Raw genomic sequence first — 23,006 nt, 5'->3', positions numbered from 1 at the left:
TGGTGCCATGTGCTAAACGCAACAGGAAGTCCCCCAGGGGCCGGGCATCACATTTTGAGCTAAAAAATTCCTCTTTAACGAAGCATTCCCGGTTGTACGTTTCACCTAGCGCTATGATAATTTGCAGGCATACATAAGAGCCCACGATGTACAAAAAAGTCTCTTGGAACCATGTGCTAAACCAAACAGGAAGTCTGCCATTTTGATTTATGATGGGATTTGTTGCCATTTTTTGTGGCCTTTTTCAGGGGTCATATTTTAACGAACCCCTCCTACAAAATTTATCTGACTGTCTTCAAACTTGGTGTGTTTCATCTTAAGATGTTTAAGATGCAAAGTAATCGAAAGTTTTTTATTTTGTAACACGCTGTTGCCATAGCAATGCATTGTTTGTCAAGTGCTGCTTTTTTTTTTTATACACATGAAAACTCATGAAACTTTGCAAACACATCAGACTCGTCATGAACATGAATTTTCAGAGATTTATTGTGCAATTTGCAATAAATAGCGCCCTCTAGACATTTTTATGAAGCCTTTCCGATTGTATGATTATGCTAGACCTACAAAAAAGTATTATGTAGCCATTTGCCAAACCAAAGAGGAAGTCCGCTATTTTGATTTTATTTTGGGAATTATACATCATTTTTGGCCTTTTTCATTAAACTTTGCACAGACAAGGCATGGAAAAAACTAACATTTTAAATGGTCCTTGTTCCATGTAACAGTTGTCAAGTGCTGCTTTTTTTTTTTTTTTTTTATACACATGAAAACTCATGAAACTTTGCAAACACATCAGACTTGTCATGAACATGAATTTTTAGAGATTTATTGTGCAATTTGCAATAAATAGCGCCCTCTAGACATTTTTATGAAGCATTTCCGATTGTATGATTATGCTAGACCTACAAAAAAGTATTATGTAGCCATTTGCCAAACCAAAGAGGAAGTCCGCTATTTTGATTTTATTTTGGGAATTATACATCATTTTTGGCCTTTCTCATTAAACTTTGCACAGACAAGCCATGGAAAAAAATAACATTTTAAATGGTCCTTGTTCCATGTAACAGTACCCCAACGTGCCAGTACCCTGACGTGCAAGTAACCCAACGTTGTGCTCAATAGCGCCCTCTATGCATTTTTATGGAGCATTTCCAATTGTATGATTCAAGCGATACACAACTAAAGATGACTTGACCAAGATTTATGAAAACTGGGAGGCATACCTATTAGCTTAAGACCTACAAAAGGTATTCTGTAGCCGTATGCTAAACCTAAAAGGAAGTTCACCATTTTGAATTTATTTTGGGAATTGCACACCATATTTTGCGTTTTGATTATACTTTGCACACACAAGGCTTGTCAAAAACATTTTAGATGGTCTTGTCCTATTTGACAGTACCCCAACGTGCCAGTACCCCGACGTGCAAGTACCCCAACGTGGCCCGGGTTGCGAGGGCCCTTTATAGCTGCTCGCAGCTCTAGTTATTCTTCTTCTTCTTCTTCTTTTTCTTTGTTATTATTCTTTTCCGCAAACAACCACATTTTTGAGGCACTAAACATGAACGAAAACTCACCAAACTTTACACGCAGATCGGGTCTGGCGAAAAATTTGATATTTTAAAGTCGCCATACATGATAACAGAAAAATGGCTCTGTAGCGCCACCTACATAGGTTTAACGGATCCCTGTCCCGCTACGATTGTCCTATGGCTACGAAAATTGTGTGGCACCTGTAGCACATCCAGATGAACAAAAACCTCTTTGATATGTGTACCCTAAAATAGACAGGAAGTGAGGTATGAGTATTTGAATGTCCAATTTTGGCCCATTTTTGCACATTTACAGGGGTCATACTTTTGCCCGCTTCTCCTACACGGTTAACCCGATTGACTTCAAACTTGGGCTGTACCATCTCAACACCTGGGACAACATCATGGTAAAAAATCTAAAGTTTTTGACATACTATATGACGGTGGCGGGGCATCAAATTTACAGTTTCAAAATTCTTACTTAACGAAGCATTGCCGGTGGTACGTTTAATCTAGAGCTACGAAAATTGGTACACATATGTAACAGACTATGATCTACAAAAAAGCCTGTTGGTGCCATATGCTAAACCTAACAGGAAGTCCGCCAGAGGCGAGGCATCAAATTTTGTGTTTCAAAATTCTAACTTAATGAAGCATTCCCGGCTGTACATTTCACCTAGAGTTACCAATATTTGAAGACATATGTAACAGCCCTCAAGGTACAAAAAACTCTTTTTGAACCATATGCTAAACCGAACAGGAAGTCCGCCATTTTGATTTACTTTGGAACGTGTTGCCATTTTTTGGGCCATTTCATAGGGGTCTTATTTTAACGAACTCCTCCTACAGAGTTTATCCGATCATCTCCAAACTTGGTGTGATTCATCTTAAGATGTTGAAGATGAAAAGTTATTGAAAGCTTTTTATTTTGTCGCACGCTGTTGCCGTGGCATGCACAGTTTGCAAAGGAAAAAATTACTTCTTAATGAAGCATTCCCAGTTGTACGAAGCAGCTAGAGCTACGAAAATTTGGAGACAAATGTAACAGCCCACGATGTACAAAAAAGTCTCTTGGTGCCATGTGCTAAACCCAACAGGAAGATGCAAATTTATCAAAAGTTTTTTATTTTGTCGCACGCTGCTGCTATAGCGATGCATTGGTTGCCAAGTAAAGTGCTGCTTTTTTTTTTTTTATCTATACATGTGTGAAAACTCGTGAAACTTTGCACACACATCAGACTTGTCATTAACATGAATTTTTAGAGATTTCTTGTGCAATTTGCAATAAATCGCACCCTCTATACATTTTTTATGGAGCATTTCCGATTGGATGATTCAAGCGCGAAATAACTAAAGATGACTTGACTTGACTTGACCTAGATTTGTGAAAACTCAGAGGCATACCTATTATATTATTATTATTTTTTGTACCTTACAAGATTATCTCTTGTGCCACATTAAACCCCTTTGCAGGCCTGAGCCAAACCACGGTCCATACATTTGATACCACTGCTTTATTTCAATGGTCAAGTACTTCATAACCACACCTACTTATGCTTGTCCTTGCATATATAGTAGACAACAAAGAGCTCTTTCAACAAAAGACATTTCCATCTACAAAGTCATACAAGGTAAGCACTCTATAAATTCTGCAATCACTACACTTCTATTCCTAAATTATCACTTCAAATACCAACAATGGTTAATACAGCTACAAATGTCTTGTATGTTTATGAAGTATGATACTGTATTTATTTCTACTCCTTTGCTTTTCTACAGAACATGAACAAATCACCAAGCAAATTCTCTTTTGATAAAGACCCTCTAATCATCTCCATACGCAAAGATTGCCAACTTTTTTCCGTAAGTATACAATACATAAACTAAACAGGACAACTTTCTCAATCATATACAGTATGCCATACATATATGTATTAAGTTCTCATTTATTAACAGGTTTGTTAAAGGCACCTTTAGTGTGTTTTTCTGTTTGTAATGTTTCTCCACGAGCACGTCTAGCCATTGATATCATGTAGAACACATATGCTAACCTTTTAGAGACAATTGAAGCTTACTTGCACAGTAGCCACTATCTTAACCACTTAATTCACATGTCTACTTGACAACTTATTACATGTAGTGAAATGGTACTTTGTGCGTCTTATGCTTTTTTCTGAACACTGCTTTTCAACTCTTTCCTTAAAACCAATACATGCGGTACTGTTATACTGTATAAATATATATGTCCGTGTGTATATATTTGTATATTCTTTCAAATAAACTCGTTTTGACACACACAGCCATTGAGTAACATGCAACACGACCACAACGTTTTGCACCAACACGTTAGATCTGCTATTTAGAATCATGGAATCTAACATGACTGATTTTCATTGAATGCTTTGTCATTACAGTATGCATGCATTGATCATGCTTTCAGTCGCAACGACTTATACCAGCGCAGCCTTGATCTTCATTCCCAAATGAACCAACTAGTCCATGTGACTCGAGTCAATCGAGCACTTGAAAAACAGATAGACTTCAAAACCAAGCTTGTGAAAGAACTCCAGACTGCATTGGATATAAAGGATGCATGTGATGCATTTGTCCGTGATGGTAAGCTATATGACATGGAAGACACACAAACACTAACACAGCAAGCATCCCCATCCTACACATTGTGTATAATGAATGACATGTTTGACAATGGACATTTTTACATTTTTTTGTTAATGCACGTTCCTTTTTTTCTGTTAGGAATATCTTGAAGGTAACATTGGACTGTTAACTAAAACACTGACTGATTATTGAGCCGCAATTTCTCAATGTATATAATGTGAATACATACTACACTTGATTACTTTCAAATGTGACTGATATCATGTAGCTATGCTGTGATCTTGCCCTCTTTCATCCACTGATAGACACTTCAAAGTTCTTTTTTTTCTGTATCTTCTCAAAATAACTGACATATTCATGGAAAAGATTGTATTTAAATTCTATCATTATTAATTACTATTATTATGTTTATGTCTTTGCCCCTGATTATGATGTTTCTATACCATAGATTTTTTTTAAAAATATTTTTGGACATACTGTGACTTGACCTTTACAATACTAATTTTTACTAAGAAAAAATCAATCACACACCATAATATTTTATACTTATCCTGCATGTATCTGGACACACCATGACAAATTTTACACTTACATAACCATTTATGTACCTGTCGTATCCTTACTTTTATTCATCATTTCATCACACAATCCTAAAACATTGCTTTTTGACCCAGAGGATTCAACTATACCATTTTTGCGTGTCTTATTACTTACTAGCTATATTATTTATTAACGGGCAAAAACTATGAATATAAGATCACCGTCAAATATTACGTCTGTAATATCCATATACAGTGCATTACATAATATGCATTTGTATTAAGACACTACCATGCTAAAAATATGCACACGACTGTTCTGTAAACTACACCTAAGACAACCAAACTTCACAGATCTAACATGATTCTTCATTCTTTTTTGTTCTACAGATGTATCAAATGCTGCCACACAGACAGAAGAAGCCACTGAGGACATGCACGAAGACGATGATCACAATATAACAGGACAGGTTAACCCCCCTGAAGTTTTAGCCCGCAGGTCAAAGCGTCCTAGGACTAATTCATCCATGGAGGTTACATTATCCTAAGACAGACTATGTGCTAACCCAAACTCTTTGACCCCAAGGGATTCATCTGTCCCAGAAAACTTTTACACTAAAGAGTTTATCTGTCCTAGGGCGCTGTTAACCCCAGGTTAAAGTGTTATTTAATCTGTCCTGTTACAACAGCTATACATAAACAGCTGCATTCCTCTCCTGTTCCATCTCTTGCACTTCTTTCATCTCTTTTTCTCCTCTACTTATACCTATGCTTGCTCATGTGCTTTTTTCCCCTTTAGATGATGTCATTGGTTAGCCTGCTTCAAAGCTACATTTTTTCTTGAATAACTGTCACACATTTACTGTTTGCTGGACCCTACAAAACTGTCACAATACTTCACTATGTCATGAATACATATGTGTTGCACAGCGACACCACATTAAGAGTCATCAAAAAGCTTTTTATTTGATCACACACCATCTCTGTGCCATGTAATGTTTTCAAATAAACAGATGCTGGTTTTGAATATCAAACGAGCGACTTTTCATGAAACTTTGCACACACATCAGAAAGTCCACACTTTTGAATTTATTTAGGGAATTGTGCATCATTTTTGGCCTTTTACTGCACCTTTTTACACACAAGGCACGGCAAATGCATTTCTATTTTCCATGGTCCTTGTCTATTTAACAGTACCCCAACGTGCAAGTCCCCCGACTTGCATATACCCCAACGTGGCCCGGGTTGCGAGGGCCCTTTATAGCTGCTCGCAGCTCTAGTTATTATTATTCTTCTTCTTCTTTGTTATTATTCTTTTCCGCAAACAACCACATTTTTGAGGCACTAAACATGAACGAAAACTCACCAAACTTTACACGCAGATCGGGTCTGGCGAAAAATTTGATATTTTAAAGTCGCCATACATGATAACAGAAAAATGGCTCTGTAGCGCCACCTACATAGGTTTAACGGATCCCTGTCCCGCTACGATTGTCCTATGGCTACGAAAATAGTGTGGCACCTGTAGCACATCCAGATGAACAAAAACCTCTTTGATATGTGTACCCTAAAATAGACAGGAAGTGAGGTATGAGTATTTGAATGTCCAATTTTGGCCCATTTTTGCACATTTACAGGGGTCATACTTTTGCCCGCTTCTCCTACACGGTTAACCCGATTGACTTCAAACTTGGGCTGTACCATCTCAACACCTGGGACAACATCATGGTAAAAAAATCTAAAGTTTTTGACATACTATATGACGGTGGCGGGGCATCAAATTTACAGTTTCAAAATTCTTACTTAACGAAGCATTGCCGGTGGTACGTTTAATCTAGAGCTACGAAAATTGGTACACATATGTAACAGACTATGATCTACAAAAAAGCCTGTTGGTGCCATATGCTAAACCTAACAGGAAGTCCGCCAGAGGCGAGGCATCAAATTTTGTGTTTCAAAATTCTAACTTAATGAAGCATTCCCGGCTGTACATTTCACCTAGAGTTACCAATATTTGAAGACATATGTAACAGCCCTCAAGGTACAAAAAACTCTTTTTGAACCATATGCTAAACCGAACAGGAAGTCCGCCATTTTGATTTACTTTGGAACGTGTTGCCATTTTTTGGGCCATTTCATAGGGGTCTTATTTTAACGAACTCCTCCTACAGAGTTTATCCGATCATCTCCAAACTTGGTGTGATTCATCTTAAGATGTTGAAGATGAAAAGTTATTGAAAGCTTTTTATTTTGTCGCACGCTGTTGCCGTGGCCTGCACAGTTTGCAAAGGAAAAAATTACTTCTTAATGAAGCATTCCCAGTTGTACGAAGCAGCTAGAGCTACGAAAATTTGGAGACAAATGTAACAGCCCACGATGTACAAAAAAGTCTCTTGGTGCCATGTGCTAAACCCAACAGGAGGTCCCGTAGGGGCCGGGCATCACATTTTGAGCTAAAAAACTCCTCTTTAACGAAGCATTCCCGGTTGTACGTTTCACCTAGCGCTATGATAATTTAGAGGCATACATAAGAGCCCACGATGTACAAAAAAGTCTCTTGGAACCATGTGCTAAACCAAACAGGAAGTCCGCCATTTTGATTTATGATGGGATTTGTAGACTTTTTTCGTGGCCTTTTTTAGGGGTCATATTTTAACTCCTCCTACAAAATTCATCCGACCGTGTTCAAACTTGGTGTGTTTCATCTTAAGATGTTTAAGATGCAAATTTATCGAAAGTTTTTTATTTTGTCGCACGCTGCTGCTATAGCGATGCATTGGTTGCCAAGTAAAGTGCTGCTTTGTTTTTTTTTATCTATACATGTGTGAAAACTCGTGAAACTTTGCACACACATCAGACTTGTCATTAACATGAATTTTTAGCGATTTCTTGTGCAATTTGCAATAAATCGCACCCTCTATACATTTTTTATGGAGCATTTCCGATTGGATGATTCAAGCGCAAAATAACTAAAGATGACTTGACTTGACCTAGATTTGTGAAAACTCAGAGGCATACCTATTATATTATTATTATTTTTTGTACCTTACAAGATTATCTCTTGTGCCACATTAAACCCCTTTGCAGGCCTGAGCCAAACCACGGTCCATACATTTGATACCACTGCTTTATTTCAATGGTCAAGTACTTCATAACCACACCTACTTATGCTTGTCCTTGCATATATAGTAGACAACAAAGAGCTCTTTCAACAAAAGACATTTCCATCTACAAAGTCATACAAGGTAAGCACTCTATAAATTCTGCAATCACTACACTTCTATTCCTAAATTATCACTTCAAATACCAACAATGGTTAATACAGCTACAAATTTCTTGTATGTTTATGAAGTATGATACTGTATTTATTTCTACTCCTTTGCTTTTCTACAGAACATGAACAAATCAACAAGCAAATTCTCTTTTGATAAAGACCCTCTAATCATCTCCATACGCAAAGATTGCCAACTTTTTTCCGTAAGTATACAATACATAAACTAAACAGGACAACTTTCTCAATCATATACAGTATGCCATACATATATGTATTAAGTTCTCATTTATTAACAGGTTTGTTAAAGGCACCTTTAGTGTGTTTTTCTGTTTGTAATGTTTCTCCACGAGCACGTCTAGCCATTGATATCATGTAGAACACATATGCTAACCTTTTAGAGACAATTGAAGCTTACTTGCACAGTAGCCACTATCTTAACCACTTAATTCACATGTCTACTTGACAACTTATTACATGTAGTGAAATGGTACTTTGTGCGTCTTATGCTTTTTTCTGAACACTGCTTTTCAACTCTTTCCTTAAAACCAATACATGCGGCACTGTTATACTGTATAAATATATATGTCCGTGTGTATATATTTGTATATTCTTTCAAATAAACTCGTTTTGACACACACAGCCATTGAGTAACATGCAACACGACCACAACGTTTTGCACCAACACGTTACCTCTGCTATTTAGAATCATGGAATCTAACATGACTGATTTTCATTGAATGCTTTGTCATTACAGTATGCATGCATTGATCATGCTTTCAGTCGCAACGACTTATACCAGCGCAGCCTTGATCTTCATTCCCAAATGAACCAACTAGTCCATGTGACTCGAGTCAATCGAGCACTTGAAAAACAGATAGACTTCAAAACCAAGCTTGTGAAAGAACTCCAGACTGCATTGGATATAAAGGATGCATGTGATGCATTTGTCCGTGATGGTAAGCTATATGACATGGAAGACACACAAACACTAACACAGCAAGCATCCCCATCCTACACATTGTGTATAATGAATGACATGTTTGACAATGGACATTTTTACATTTTTTTGTTAATGCACGTTCCTTTTTTTCTGTTAGGAATATCTTGAAGGTAACATTGGACTGTTAACTAAAACACTGACTGATTATTGAGCCGCAATTTCTCAATGTATATAATGTGAATACATACTACACTTGATTACTTTCAAATGTGACTGATATCATGTAGCTATGCTGCGATCTTGCCCTCTTTCATCCACTGATAGACACTTCAAAGTTCTTTTTTTTCTGTATCTTCTCAAAATAACTGACATATTCATGGAAAAGATTGTATTTAAATTCTATCGTTATTAATTACTATTATTATGTTTATGTCTTTGCCCCTGATTATGATGTTTCTATACCATAGATTTTTTTTTTTTAAATTTTTTGGACATACTGTGACTTGACCTTTACAATACTAATTTTTACTAAGAAAAAATCAATCACACACCATAATATTTTATACTTATCCTGCATGTATCTGGACACACCATGCCAAATTTGACACTTACATAACCATTTATGTACCTGTCGTATCCTTACTTTTATTCATCATTTCATCACACAATCCTAAAACATTGCTTTTTGACCCAGCGGATTCAACTATACCATTTTTGCGTGTCTTATTACTTACTAGCTATATTATTTATTAACGGGCAAAAACTATGAATATAAGATCACCGTCAAATATTACGTCTGTAATATCCATATACAGTGCATTACATAATATGCATTTGTATTAAGACACTACCATGCTAAAAATATGCACACGACTGTTCTGTAAACTACACCTAAGACAACCAAGCTTCACAGATCTAACATGATTCTTCATTCTTTTTTGTTCTACAGATGTATCAAATGCTGCCACACAGACAGAAGAAGCCACTGAGGACATGCACGAAGACGATGATCACAATATAACAGGACAGGTTAACCCCCCTGAAGTTTTAGCCCGCAGGTCAAAGCGTCCTAGGACTAATTCATCCATGGAGGTTACATTATCCTAAGACAGACTATGTGCTAACCCTAACTTTTTGACTCCAAGGGATTCATCTGTCCCAGAAAACTTTTACACTAAAGAGTTTATCTGTCCTAGGGCGCTGTTAACCCCAGGTTAAAGTGTTATTTAATCTGTCCTGTTACAACAGCTATACATAAACAGCTGCATTCCTCTCCTGTTCCATCTCTCGCACTTCTTTCATCTCTTTTTCTCCTCTACTTATACCTATGCTTGCTCATGTGCTTTTTTCCCCTTTAGATGATGTCATTGGTTAGCCTGCTTCAAAGCTACATTTTTTTCTTGAATAACTGTCACACATTTACTGTTTGCTGGACCCTACAAAACTGTCACAATACTTCACTATGTCATGAATACATATGTGTTGCACAGCGACACCACATTAAGAGTCATCAAAAAGCTTTTTATTTGATCACACACCATCTCTGTGCCATGCAATGTTTTCAAATAAACAGATGCTGGTTTTGAATATCAAACGAGCGACTTTTCATGAAACTTTGCACACACATCAGAAAGTCCACACTTTTGAATTTATTTTGGGAATTGCGCATCATTTTTGGCCTTTTACTGCACCTTTTTACACACAAGGCACGGCAAATGCATTTCTATTTTCCATGGTCCTTGTCTATTTAACAGTACCCCAACGTGCAAGTCCCCCGACTTGCATATACCCCAACGTGGCCCGGGTTGCGAGGGCCCTTTATAGCTGCTCGCAGCTCTAGTTATTTTTTGTTATTATTCTTTTCCGCAAACAATCACATTTTTGAGACACTAAACGTGAACGAAAACTCACCAAACTTTACACACACGTCAGGCCTGGCGAAAAATTTGATATTTTAAAGTCGCCATAGGTGATAACAGAAAAATGGCTCCATAGCGCCACCTACATAGGTTAAACAGATCCCTGGCCCGCTACGATTGTCCGACGGCTATGAAAATTGTGTGGCACCTGTAGCACATCCAGATGAACAAAAACCTCTTTGATGTGTGTACCCTAAAATAGACAGGAAGTGAGGTGTGATCATTTGAATGTCCAATTTTGGCCCATTTTTGCACATTTACTGGGGTCATACTTTTGCCCACTTCTCCTACACGGTTAACCCAATTGAGTTCAAACTTGGGATGTACCATCTCAACACCTGGGACAACACCATGGTAAAAAATCTAAAGTTTTCGACATACTATATGACGGCGGTGGGGCATCAAATTTAGAGTTTCAAAACTCTTACTAAACGTAGTATTGCCGGTTGTATGTTTAACCTAGAGCTACGAAAATTGGTACACATATGTAACAGACTATGACCTACAAAAAAGTCTGTTGGTGCCATATGCTAAACCCAACAGGAAGTCCGCCAGAGGCGGGGCATCAAATTTTGAGTTTCAAAATTCTTACTTAATGAAGCATTCCCGGCTGTACGTTTCACCTAGAGTTACCAAAATTTAAAGACATATGTAACAGCCCTCAAGGTACAAAAAACTCTTTTTGAACCATATGCTAAACCTAACAGAAAGTCCACCATTTTGATTTACTTTGGAACGTGTTCCCATTTTTTTGGCCATTTCATAGGGGTCCTATTTTAACGAACTCCTCTTACAGAGTTTATCCGATCATCTTCAAACTTGGTGTGATTCATCTTAAGATGTTGAAGATGAAAAGTTATTGAAAGCTTTTTATTTCGCTGCACGCTGTTGTCGTGGCATGCACTTGTTTGCAAAGGAAAAAAATTCTTCTTAATGAAGAATTCTCAGTTGTACGAAGCAGCTAGAGCTACGAAAATTTGTAGACATATGTAACAGCCCACGATGTACAAAAAAGTCTCTTGCTGCTTTGTGCTAAACCCAACAGGAAGTCCCGCAAGGGCCGGGCATCACTTTTTGAGCTAAAAAACTCTTCTTTAACGAAGCATTCCCGGTTGTACCTTTCACCTAGCGCTATGATAATTTGGAGGCATACATAAGAGCCCACGATGTACAAAAAAGTCTTTTAGAACCATATGCTAAGCCAAACAGGAAGTCCGGCATTTTGATTTACTTTGCTATTTGTAGCCATTTTTTGGGGGCCTTTTATAGGCCTCATATTTTCTACAAAACTTATCAGATTGTCTTCATTCTTTGGCATGTTTCATCTGAAGTATTGCCGGTTATACGTTTAATCTAGAGCTACGAAAATTAGTACACATATGTAAAAGACTATGATCTACAAAAAAGCCTGTTGGTGCCATATGCTAAACCTAACAGGAAGTCCGCCAGAGGCAGGGCATCAAATTTTGCATTTCAAAATTTTTACTTAATGAAGCATTTCCGGCTGTACGTTTCACCTAGAGTGACCAAAATTTGAAGACATATGTAACAGCCCTCGAGGTACAAAAAACTCTTTTTGAACCATATGCTAAACCTAACAGGAAGTCTGCCATTTTGATTTACTTTGGAACATGTTGCCATTTTTTTGGCCATTTCATAGGGGTCTTATTTTAACGAACTCCTCCTACAGAGTTTATCCGATCATCTTCAAACTTGGTGTGATTCATCTTAAGATGTTGACGATGAAAAGTTATTGAAAGCTTTTTATTTCGTCGCACGCTGTTGTCGTGGCATGCACTTTTTGCAAAGGAAAAAAATCCTTCTTAATGAAGCATTCCCAGTTGTACGAAGCAGCTAGAGCGACGAAAAATTGTAGACATATGTAACAGCCCAGGATGTACAAAAAAGTCTCTTGGTGCCATGTGCTAAACCCAACAGGAAGTCCCCCAGGGGCCGGGCATCACATTTTGAGCTAAAAAACTCCTCTTTTACGAAGCATTCCCGGTTGTACGTTTCACCTAGCGCTATGATAATTTGCAGGCCTACATAAGAGCCCATGATGTACAAAAAAGTCTCTTGGAACCATGTGCTAAACCAAACAGGAAGTCTGCCATTTTGATTTATGATGGGATTTGTTGCCATTTTTTGTGGCCTTTTTCAGGGGTCATATTTTAACAAACCCCTCCTACAAAATTTATCCGACTGTCTTCAAACTTGGTGTGTTTCATCTTAAGATGTTTAAGATGCAAAGTAATCGAAAGTTTTTTATTTTGTAGCACGCTGTTGCCATAGCAATGCATTGTTTGTCAAGTGCTGTTTTTTTTTTTTTTTATACACATGAAAACTCATGAAACTTTGCAAACACATCAGACTTGTCATGAACATGAATTTTCAGAGATTTATTGTGCAATTTGCAATAAATAGCGCCCTCTAGACATTTTTATGAAGCATTTCCGATTGTATGATTATGCTAGACCTACAAAAAAGTATTATGTAGCCATTTGCCAAACCAAAGAGGAAGTCCGCTATTTTGATTTTTTTTGGGAATTATACATCATTTTTGGCCTTTTTCATTAAACTTTGCACAGACAAGGCATGGAAAAAACTAACATTTTAAATGCTCCTTGTTCCATGTAACAGTACCCCAACGTGCCAGTACCCTGACGTGCAAGTAACCCAACGTTGTGCTCAATAGCGCCCTCTATGCATTTTTATGGAGCATTTCCAATTGTATGATTCAAGCGATACACAACTAAAGATGACTTGACCTAGATTTGTGAAAACTGGGAGGCATACCTATTAGCTTAAGACCTACAAAAAGTATTCGGTAGCCGTATGCTAAACCTAAAAGGAAGTCCGCCATTTTGAATTTATTTTGGGAATTGCGCACCATATTTTGCGTTTTGATTCAACTTTGCACACACAAGGCTTGTCAAAAACATTTTAGATGGTGCTTGTCCTATTTGACAGTACCCCAACGTGCCAGTACCCCGACGTGCAAGTACCCCAACGTGGCCCGGGTTGCGAGGGCCCTTTATAGCTGCTCGCAGCTCTAGTTATTCTTATTTTTCTTCTCCGCAAACAATCGCATTTTTGAGACACTAAACGTGAACGAAAACTCACCAAACTTTACACGCACATCAGGCCTGGCGAAAAATTTGATATTTTAAAGTCGCCATACATGATAACAGAAAAATGGCTCTGTAGCGCCACCTACATAGGTTTAACGGATCCCTGTCCCGCTACGATTGTCCTACGGCTACGAAAATTGTGTGCCACCTGTAGCACATCCAGATGAACAAAAACCTCTTTGATAGTTGTACCCTAAAATAGACAGGAAGTGAGGTGTGATCATTTGAATGTCCAATTTTGGCCCATTTTTGCACATTTACTGGGGTCATACTTTTGCCCACTTCTCCTACACGGTTAACCCAATTGAGTTCAAACTTGGGATGTACCATCTCAACACCTGGGACAACACCATGGTAAAAAATCTAAAGTTTTTGACATACTATATGACGGCGGCGGGGCATCAAATTTAGAGTTTCAAAATTCTTACTTAACATAGTATTGCCGGTTGTACGTTTAACCTAGAGCTACGAAAATTGGTAAACATATGTAACAGACTATGATCTACAAAAAAGTCTTTGGTGCCATATGCTAAACCCAACAGGAAGTCCGCCAGAGGCGGGGCATCTAATTTTGCGTTTCAAAATTCTTAATTAAAGAAGCATTCCCGGCTGTACGTTTCACCTAGAGTTACCAAAATTTGAAGACATATGTAACAGCCCTCAAGGTACAAAAAACTCTTTTTGAACCATGTGCTAAACCTAACAGAAAGTCCACCATTTTGATTTACTTTGGAACGTGTTGCCATTTTTTTGGCCATTTCATAGGGGTCTTATTTTAACGAACTCCTCCTACAGAGTTTATCCCATCATCTTCAAACTTGGTGTGATTCATCTTAAGATGTTGAAGATGAAAAGTTATTGAAAGCTTTTTATTTCATCGCACGCTGTTGCCGTGGCATGCACTTGTTTGCCTTAGAAAAAAAATTCTTCTTAAAGAAGAATTCCCAGTTGTACGAAGCAGCTAGAGCTACGAAAATTTGTAGACATATGTAACAGCCCACAATGTACAAAAAAGTCTCTTGGTGCTATGTGCTAAACCCAACAGGAAGTCCCCCAGGGGCCGGGCATCACATTTTGAGCTAAAAAACTCCTCTTTAACGAAGCATTCCCGGTTGTTTAATCGAGAGCTACGAAAATTGGTACACATATGTAACAGACTATGATCTACAAAAAAGCCTGTTGGTGCCATATGCTAAACCTAACAGGAAGTCCGCCAGAGGCGAGGCATCAAATTTTGTGTTTCAAAATTCTTACTTAATGAAGCATTCCCGGCTGTACATTTCACCTAGAGTTACCAAAATTTGAAGACATATGTAACAGCCCTCAAAGTACAAAAAACTCTTTTTGAACCATATGCTAAACCGAACAGGAAGTCCGCCATTTTGATTTACTTTGGAACGTGTTGCCATTTTTTGGGCCATTTCATAGGGGTCTTATTTTAACGAACTCCTCCTACAGAGTTTATCCGATCATCTCCAAACTTGGTGTGATTCATCTTAAGATGTTGAAGATGAAAAGTTATCGAAAGTTATTTATTTTGTCGCACGCCGTTGTCATGGTGATGCATTGTTTGTCAAGTAAAATGCTGCTTTTTTTGGGTCTAAACGTGCAAAAACTCATGAAACTTTACACACACATCAGGCTTGTCATAAGCATGAATATTTTAGAGATTTCTTATTCAATTTGCAATAAATGGTTCAATAGCACCCTCTAGACATTTTTATGAAGCTTTTGCAAATGTTTTGTATTTTATGATTCAGCTAGATTTGTAAAAATTGGGATACGTATCAGCCTAAGACTTACAAAAAGGTTTCTAAAGCCATATGCTGAATCAAACAGGAAGTCTGCCATTTTTTGGGGCCTTTTATAGGGGTCATATTTTCAACAGAACTTATCAGATCGTCTTCATTCTTTGGCGTGTTTCATCTTAAGATATTTAAGATGAAAAGTTATTGAATTTTTTTATTTTGTCACACGCCTTTGCTGTAGCCATGCATTGTTTGTGAAGAAAAATGCTTTTTTGAGAGTCTAAATATGGGCGAAAACTCACAAAACTTTGCACACACACCAGACCTGTCTGGAACATGAATATTTTATTTAGAGATTTGTTGTGCAATTTGTAATAAATGGCTCAATAGCGCCCTCTAGACATTTTTGTGAAGTCTTTCCGATTATATGATTCAGCTGGATGTGTCAATATTGGCAGGCATGCCTAATATATTCAAAAAGTATTCTATATTGCCATATGACAATCCATTTTGATTTTATTTTGTTAATTGTGCATCATTTTTGTCCTTTCCATGAAACTTTACAAACACAAAGCATGGCAAAAACGTTTACAATTTAGATGGTTTCCTATTTGACAGTACCCCAACATGCCAGGACCCCGACGTGCAAATACCCCAACGTGGCCCGGGTTGCGAGGGCCCTTTATAGCTGCTCGCAGCTCTAGTTATTATCCTTCTTCTTTATTCTCCGCAAACAATCGCGATTTTGGGTACCTAAATATTCACGAAAACTCACCGAACTTTGCACACTCCTCAGGTCCGGCGAAAAATTTGATATTATGAAGTCGTTATAACAACGCGACTCTATAGCGCCCCCTAGCATAGAAAAATAAAAACCAAGCCCGGCACGTTTGAGCTAGAGCAACGAAAATTGGCAGGCACGTGTAGCACCCCGAGACGCACAAAAAAGTCTATTGGGACCATGTAGCTAAAATGTACAGGAAGTGAGCTATGAATTTTTTAATGTCCAATTTTGGCCTGTTTTGGCACATTCACTGTGGTCATGCTTTTTCCCCCTTTGCACACATTTTTCATCCAATTGACTTCAAACTTGGCATTTATCATCTCAAGACCTGAGAGAACAACTGGGCAAAAAATCTTGCCTTTTCGAAATACTATATGACGGGCGCGGGGCATCAAATATTGCCTTTAAAATTTCATTTGTCCAGAAAGAGCTAATGCTGAATAACTCCCATGTACAAGCTCCAAAAAATCTCAAACTTCTCAGGCAACGTAATAGTCACGGCCTGAAAACATCTATATGACAAAATTCAGTTATACATATAGCGCCACCTAGTGGTTACAATAAATGTCATACTTTACGTTTTTAGCTACTGTGCTGAGCTCGTTGAAGGGATCCAGTTGAAAATTGGTCAGAAAAGCCTTAAGATGTTGATGATGCCCCACACCGAATATTGTAACTTTTCGCCAAAGGGCGTGACCGCTACGGTGACGCAAAGTCTGAAGATTTTTCGTGACAATAAAAGCTGCATTAACTTGACCGAGATGATCCTATCTTCTCAAAATTTCACACATTTGATGAGAGTCCAGCTCTAAAGACATCTACTAACTTACATTTCATCTAACTGATAGCGCCACCTAGTGGCAATTTTTTTTCTTACGAATTTTCTTCTACGTTTTTCTCCAAACACGTTAACTGGACCTACCTCATATTTGCTCAGAGGAGGGTTTCGGCCTTCATGATGTCACAACACGAAGTTTGTGAGTTTTCGCGAATTGCTGTAGGCGTGGCTAAGCGCTGTTCGCCAAGAAAACAACGCCAGTTTTGAGGGTCTAAACATGCACAGAAACTGATGAAACTTGGCACACACATCTGGCCTGGTAAAATGAGCAATATTTTATTGTTGATTGTGCTATTTTTACAAAAATGACTCAATAGCGCCCCCTAGAAGTTTTTAACGAAGCAGCCCCGGTTGTACGTTTAAGCAAGAACGACGAATATTTTTAGGTGTATGAGGGAGCCCAAGACCTACAAAAAAGTCTCTTGGACCCATATGCTAAAATGAACAGGAAGTGAGCTACGAATTTTTGAATGTCCCATTTTTGACAATTTTTGCACATTCACAGGGGGCAGACTTTTGCCCACTTCTCCTACACGTTTCATCTGACTGAGTTAAGACTTGACCTGGACCATGTCAAGTCCTGAGCCAACGACAGGGGGAAAAATCTTGACCTTTCGAAATACTATATGATGAAGGCGGGGCATCAAAATTTGTGTTTCGCACTGAAAAAGGATATGCTTAATAACTCCCCGGTACATGCTCCAAAAAATCCCAAACTTGACATGTATGTTTATTGTCAAGGCCTGAAGCTATCTCTATGACAACATTCAGTTATATATGCAGCGCCACCTAGGCCTTGAGGCATAAAAAAAAAATACCCCACATACGGTATTTTGTACAAAAAATGTAAACTCATTCTAAGTGTGATAACTAAGTCATTTATGAATATTCTTTTAGTTTCCACCACTCAAAATGTTCACTGGCATCAGACTTATCCAAACATATATATATTTTTATTTATTTTTGATAGCCTCTGTGGACATTAAAAGCAATATCGTGAATGAAGGATATGCTTAATAACTCCACGGTACATGCTCCCCAAAAAATCCCACACTTGACATGTATGCTTATAATCAAGGCCTGAAGGTATCTCGATGACAACATTCAGTTATAAATACAGCGCCACCTAGCCCTTGAGGCTTATATAAAAAAAAAAACCCACATACGGTATTTTGTACAAAAAAAATTAAACTCATTCTAAGTGTGATAACTAAGTCATTTATGAATATTCTTTTAGTTTCCACCACTCAAATTGTTCACTGGCTTCACACCGATCCAAACGTATGTACGTTTCCATTTTGTTTTATTCATTTTTGATTGCCCCTTTGGACAATAAAAGTAACATTGTGCAATGAGTACAACGAGCGATGATGTGTATATACACTTTTACAAAAAAATACCAATCAGGGCAACTCATTGCCTAAAAATAAAAAAGGACGCTGATTTTTGCAGGTCTTAACAATCACCAAAACCCGTTGAGCTTGACACACACACTGGCAAAAAAATATTCTACATGTAAACGTTTATTATGCCATTTTCAAAGAAATTTTGCTTCCAATATGCCAGTACCCCAACGTGCCAGTACCCCAACGTGCAAGTACCCCAACGTGCAAGGACCCCAACGTGGCCCGGGCTGCGAGGGCCCTTTATAGCTGCTCGCAGCTCTAGTTAGGGCCCGAGCAGCTACCGCTGCGAGGTCCCTATTGTTTTTCGATCGGATTATTATTATTATTATTATTATTATTATTATTATTATTATTATTATTATTCTTCTCCGTAAACGATCGCGATTTTGGGTACCTAAACATTCACGAAAACTCACCGAACTTTGCACACTCCTCAGGCCCGGCGAAAAATTTGATATTATGAAGTCGTCATAACAACGCGACTCTATAGCGCCCCCTAGCGTAGAAAAATAAAAACCAAGCCTGGCACGTTTGAGCTAGAGCAACGAAAATTGGCAGGCACGTGTAGCACCCCGAGACGCACAAAAAAGTCTATTGGGACCATGTAGCTAAAATGTACAGGAAATGAGCTATGAATTTTTTTATGTCCAATTTTGGCCTATTTTGGCACATTCACTGTGGTCATGCTTTTTCCCCCTCTGCAAACATTTTTCATCCAATTCACATCAAACTTGGCATTTATCATCTCAAGACCTGAGAGAACAACTGGGCAAAAAGTCTTGCCTTTTCGAAATACTATATGATGGGGGCGGGGCATCAAATATTGTCTTTAAAATTTCATTTGTCCAGAAAGAGCAAATGCTTAATAACTCCCATGTTCAAGCTCCAAAAAATCTCAAACTTCTCAGGCAACGTAATAGTCACGGCCTGAAAACATCTATATGATAAAATTCAGTTATACATATAGCGCCACCTAGTGGTTACAATAAATGTCATACTTTACGTTTTTAGCTACTGTGCTGAGCTTGTTGAAGGGATCCATTTGAAAATTGGTCAGAAAAGGCTTAAGATGTTGATCATGCCCCACACCGAATATTGTAACTTTTCGCCAAAGGGCGTGGCCGCTACGGTGCCGCAAAGTCTGAAGATTTTTCGTGACAATAAAAGCTGCATGAACTTGACCGAGATGATCCTATCTTCTCAAAATTTCACACATTTGATGAGAGTCCAGCCCTAAAGACATCTACGAACTTATATTTCATCTTATTGATAGCGCCACCTAGTGGCAATTTTTTTTCTTACGAATTTTCTTGTACATTTTTTCTCCAAACACGTTACCTGGACCAACCTCATATTTGCTCAGATGAGGGTTTCAGCCTTCATGATGTCACAACACGAAGTTTGTGAGTTTTCGCGAATCGCTGTGGGCGTGGCTAAGCACTGTTCGCCAAGAAAACAACGCCAGTTTTGAGGGTCTAAACATGCGCAGAAACTCATGAAACTTGGCACACACATCTGGCCTGGTAAAATGAACAATATTTTATTGTTGATTGTGCTATTTTTACAAAAATGACTCAATAGCGCCCCCTAGAAAATTTTAACGAAGCAGCCCCGATTGTACGTTTAAGCAAGATCTACGAAAATTTTTACGTGTATGAGGGAGCCAAAGACCTACAAAAAAGTCTCTTGGACCCATATGCTAAAATGAACAGGAAGTGAGCTACGAATTTTTGAATGTCCCATTTTTGACGATTTTTGCACATTTTCAGGGGGCATACTTTTGCCCACTTCTCCTACACGTTTTATCCGACTGCCTTATGACTTAACCTGGACCATGCCAAGACCTGAGCCAACAACAGACGGAAAAATCTTGACTTTTGGAAATACTATATGATGAGGGCGGGGCATCAAAATTTGTGTTTCGCACTGAAAAAGGATATGCTTAATAACTCCCCGATACATGCTCCAAAAAATCCCAAACTTGACATGTATGTTTATCGTCAAGGCCTGAAGGTATCTCTATGACAACATTCAGTTATATATGCAGCGCCACCTAGCCCTTGAGGCATGAAAAAAAAATACCCCACTTACGGTATTTTGTACAAAAAATGTAAACTCATTCTAAGTGTGATAACTAAGTCATTTAGGAATATTCTTTTACCTTCCACCAGTCAAAATATTCACTGGCATCAGACCTAACCAAACATACATATTTTTGTTATTTAGTTTTATGTATTTTTGATAGCCTCTATGGACATTAAAAGCAGTATCGTGAATGAAGGCTATGCTTAATAACTCCCAGGTACATGCTCCAAAAAATCCCATACTTGAAATGTATGCATATAATCAAGGCCTGAAGCTATCTCTATGACAAAATTCAGTTATAAATACAGCGCCACCTAGTCCTTGAGGCATAAAAAAAAAATGCCTCACTTACGGTATTTTTGCAAAAATTGTAAACTCATTGTAAGTGTGATAACTAAGTCATTTATGAATATTCTTTTACTTTCCACCACTCAATATGTTCACTGGCATCAGACCGATCCAAACATACGTATTTTTTATTTAGTTTTATTTATTTTTTGATCGCCTCTATGTACAATAAAAGCAACATTGTGCAATGAGTACGAGCGATGATGCGTGTATATATACTTTTACGAAAAATACCAATCAGGGCAACTCATTGCCTAAAAATAAAAAAAAGACGCTGATTTTTGCAGATCTTAACAATCACCACAACCCATTGAGCTTGACACACTCATCACACCTGGCAAAAAAAAAAAAAAAAATCCACGTTTATCATGCCATTTTCAAAGAAATTCTGCTTCCAATGTGCCAGTACCCCAACGTGCAAGTACCCCAACGTGGCCCGGGCTGCGAGGGCCCTTTATAGCTGCTCGCAGCTCTAGTTAGGGCCCGAGCAGCGACCGCTGCGAGGTCCCTATTGTTTTTGTAAAAATTATTATTAGGGCCCGAGCAGCGACCGCTGCGAGGTCCCTATTGTTTTTGTAAAAATTATTATTATTATTATTATTATTATTATTATTATTATTATTATTATTATTATTATTATTATTATTATTATTATTCTTTATTCTCCGCAAACAATCGCGATTTTGGGTACCTAAATATTCACGAAAACTCACCAAACTTTGCACACTCCTCAGGTCCGGCGAAAAATTTGATATTATGAAGTCGTTATAACAACGCGACTCTATAGCGCCCCCTAGCGTAGAAAAATAAAAACCAAGCCCGACACGTTTGAGCTAGAGCAACGAAAATTGGCAGGCACGTGTAGCACCCGAGACGCACAAAAAAGTCTATTGTGACCATGTAGCTAAAATGTACAGGAAGTGAGCTATGAATTTTTTAATGTCCAATTTTGGCCTATTTTGGCACATTCACTGTGGTCATGCTTTTTCCCCCTTTGCAAACATTTTTCATCCAATTGACTTCAAACTTGGCATTTATCATCTCAAGACCTGAGAGAACAACTGGGCAAAACATCTTGCCTTTTTGAAATACTATATGACGGGGGCGGGGCATCAAATATTGCCTTTAAAATTTCATTTGTCCAGAAAGAGCAAATGCTTAATAACTCCCATGTTCAAGCTCCAAAAAATCTCAAACTTCTCAGGCAACGTAATAGTCACAGCCTGAAAACATCTATATGACAAAATTCAGTTATACATATAGCGCCACCTAGTGGTTACAATAAATGTCATACTTTACGTTTTTAGCTACTGTGCTGAGCTTGTTGAAGGGATCCATTTGAAAATTGGTCAGAAAAGCCTTAAGATGTTGATCATGCCCCACACCGAATATTGTAACTTTTCGTCAAAGGGCGTGGCCGCTACGGTGACGCAAAATCTGAAGATTTTTCGTGAAAATAAAAGCTGCATTAACTTGACCGAGATGATCCTATCTTCTCAAAATTTCACACATTTGATGAGAGTCCAGCTCTAAAGACATCTACTAACTTACATTTCATCTAACTGATAGCGCCACCTAGTGGGAATTTTTTTTCTTACGAATTTTCTTCTACGTTTTTCTCCAAACACGTTAACTGGACCTACCTCATATTTGCTCAGAGGAGGGTTTCGGCCTTCATGATGTCACAACACGAAGTTTGTGAGTTTTCGCGAATTGCTGTAGGCGTGGCTAAGCGCTGTTCGCCAAGAAAACAACGCCAGTTTTGAGGGTCTAAACATGCACAGAAACTCATGAAACTTGGCACACACATCTGGCCTGGTAAAATGAGCAATATTTTATTGTTGAT

At 38.1% G+C, this 23,006-nt stretch overlaps 1 protein-coding gene and 2 long non-coding RNA genes across 6 annotated transcripts in view; 2 read left to right on the top strand and 1 right to left on the bottom strand.

The window, feature by feature from the left end:
- The window catches only part of dscama (Down syndrome cell adhesion molecule a), a 703,869-nt gene that overhangs the window by 587,614 nt on the left and 93,249 nt on the right, over positions 1-23,006 (bottom strand). The gene's annotated exons all lie outside the window — the stretch shown is intronic.
- On the top strand, positions 2,402-5,721 carry LOC144006425 (uncharacterized). The gene is made up of 3 exons (XR_013279822.1): positions 2,402-3,392; positions 3,944-4,145; positions 5,078-5,721. It is a non-coding gene; the product is annotated as an uncharacterized LOC144006425 (long non-coding RNA).
- On the top strand, positions 7,214-10,489 carry LOC144006582 (uncharacterized). Its single transcript, XR_013279881.1, has 3 exons — positions 7,214-8,164; positions 8,716-8,917; positions 9,851-10,489. It is a non-coding gene; the product is annotated as an uncharacterized LOC144006582 (long non-coding RNA).

This window comes from Festucalex cinctus, chromosome 18 (genome assembly GCF_051991245.1).
Source record: "Festucalex cinctus isolate MCC-2025b chromosome 18, RoL_Fcin_1.0, whole genome shotgun sequence".
Classification (NCBI taxonomy): Eukaryota; Metazoa; Chordata; class Actinopteri; order Syngnathiformes; family Syngnathidae; genus Festucalex; species Festucalex cinctus.
The sequence above is the reverse complement of the archived record's forward strand: the minus strand, read 5'-3'. Positions and strand labels throughout refer to the sequence as shown.